A 2,698-nucleotide genomic window follows, 5' to 3' on the forward strand; every position below is an offset into this window, starting at 1 on the left:
AACCGTGCCATTTGTAGACTTGTATCTTCAAAAACAAGTAATAGAACGATTCTGGTAAGACATTTTAGGTCGTTAAGAAATGTGTTGATTTGTGTCTAATTGTCTATGATCTGTTTTTAACGTGTTGAGTTGTGCCTTTGATCTGTTTATAACGTGTTGATTTGTGTCTATGATGTGTTTTTAAAGTGTTGATTTGTGTCTATGATGTGTTTTGTGTGATGTGTGATCTGTTGTGTGTATTGATGCCCATGTGAGCTCTTTGGGGTTGTTTTTAACCCTTTCACTGCCACACGACAGAAGGTTAACCCTTTACTATCACACAACCGACGGCGATGCTCCATCATTAGTTGTGTGATAGTAAAGGGCTAAACTTCTGTATTGTCACAGTGGAAGGGTTAACCGGCTGTTGTGTGGCAGTGAAAGGGTTAAATGTGCTTTATAAGTACAACTTGACTTGACAGTGTTTCTGAAGTAATGCTTGTGTTTCTTCTCTCCAGGATCTGAAGGGTCAGGACGCCGGAGAATACGCCCCACTGCACCTGGTCGGAGGCTCAAAGACCGGACGGGTGAGGGTGAGGGTGAGGGTGAGGGTTAGGGTGAGGGTTAGGGTGAGGGTGAGGGTGAGGGTGAGGGTGAGGGTTAGGGTGAGGGTGAGGGTGAGGATGAGGGTGAGGGTGAGGGTGAGGGTGAGGGTGAGGGTTAGGGACACAGAGACTGGACGGGTGAGTGGAGAGAGAGGCAGTGCTGTCATTTGTTACTCAAAGTCAAAGTCAACTTTATTGTCATTTTCCTTAATGTGCAAGACATACAGAAAATGTTTATTGCATTCCCCCCCTTCCCACGGCATATATAAAAATATCTATTATAAACATTAAGTAACATATAGGACACTATAAACATAAAGTAACATATAATAGGACACAATGTACACACACAACATACAGGACTATATACAATATTAACAGTAGCTAAAAATGAACCTGAATGAAATGAATATACCTTGTAGTCCGTGCAGGTTTTGGTGGTTAGGAGTCAGACACACTTTGTGGTCAGACGTTCAAACGTACATTTTTCTTTTTTTTTAATAAAATGTTTACTTTGTATACATTTCAAAGGAAGATTTTGCATGGAAAATGCGGCAAAGATTGATGAAGATGTACTTTCAAATCTGAAACCAATCTCAAGACACTGTAATCAGAGCATAACTGGACCACGTACCACTTTAACGTGACCTTTAATCAGAGCAGCATAACTGGACCACGTACCACTTTAACGTGACCTTTAATCAGAGCAGCATAACTGGACCACGTACCACTTTAACATCACCTTTAATCAGAGCAGCATAACTGGACCACGTACCACTTTAACGTGACCTTTAATCAGAGCAGCATAACTGGACCACGTACCACTTTAACGTGACATTTAATCAGAGCAGCATAACTGGACCACGTACCACTTTAACGTGACCTTTAATCAGAGCAGCATAACTGGACCACATACCACTTTAACGTGACCTTTAATCAGAGCAGCATAACTGGACCACGTACCACTTTAACGTGACCTTTAATCAGAGCAGCATAACTGGACCACGTACCACTTTAACGTGACATTTAATCAGAGCAGCATAACTGGACCACATACCACTTTAACGTGACCTTTAATCAGAGCAGCATAACTGGACCACGTACCACTTTAACGTGACCTTTAATCAGAGCAGCATAACTGGACCACGTACCACTTTAACGTGACATTTAATCAGAGCAGCATAACTGGACCACATACCACTTTAACGTGACCTTTAATCAGAGCAGCATAACTGGACCACGTACCACTTTAACATCACCTTTAATCAGAGCAGCATAACTGGACCACGTACCACTTTAACGTGACCTTTAATCAGAGCAGCATAACTGGACCACGTACCACTTTAACGTGACCTTTAATCAGAGCAGCATAACTGGACCACGTACCACTTTAACATCACCTTTAATCAGAGCAGCATAACTGGACCACATACCACTTTAACATCACCTTTAACCAGAGCAGCATAACTGTGACCTGTAGAGGTCAATGTGTCGAGGTTTGAACGCTTCCCAAACACTGGAACACACACGTGTCATATAGAATGTGTACTTTAAGTACATTCGATGTCAAATACTCAAACTCACTTTTACTGAAGTAGAACTTTCTTTTCTGCTTTATTCTGTTCTATTCTGATCTATTTCATTCATACTCCTTGGTGTTGCAGACTGTTGCAGGAGATGAGGAGGACACATATACGGTAAGATAAACACTCACACATGACAGCTCCATGCCGCTTAAATATGTAAATAACGTACTAATCGACCACAGGAAAAAAGGTACATATTGTACGTTATGTTCATTTTAACAACCTAAAAAGTTCTATATAAAGTTTATAAACCTAACCTTTAGGAACATGTCAACATTATGGGAAATGCTCGTCTTCTCCAGAGTCAGACAAGAAGATAGAGACCAGTTTCCTCTCTGTGCGTTCAGAAGAAAGCTATCCGAATGCAAGCTAGCCTAGCTTAGCACAGATGAATGATAGATAGCCAGATAGCCTAGCCTAGCTTAAAGCTCCAGGAGAGGTGTTTTTGGCCAACAATTAGACTACTTGGTCCGTATCCGCTTCCATTCATTTGTGCTAAGCTAGGCTAACTTGCAGCCGGATAGCTTT

The 2,698-nt window shown here is 41.6% G+C and overlaps 1 long non-coding RNA gene across 1 annotated transcript in view; it reads left to right on the top strand.

Moving 5' to 3' along the window:
* Positions 1-497: 497 nt before the first annotated feature.
* LOC311247867 overlaps positions 498-2,698 on the top strand; it is a 4,498-nt gene continuing 2,297 nt past the window's right edge. Inside the window, exons 1-2 of the long non-coding RNA XR_014620891.1 lie at positions 498-566; positions 2,249-2,281. This is a non-coding gene — a long non-coding RNA (uncharacterized lncRNA). The remainder of the gene's footprint in view (positions 567-2,248; positions 2,282-2,698) is intronic.

The sequence above is a fragment of the Notolepis coatsorum genome (genome assembly GCF_963971535.1).
Source record: "Notolepis coatsorum genome assembly, contig: SCAFFOLD_369, whole genome shotgun sequence".
Taxonomy (NCBI): domain Eukaryota; kingdom Metazoa; phylum Chordata; class Actinopteri; order Aulopiformes; family Paralepididae; genus Notolepis; species Notolepis coatsorum.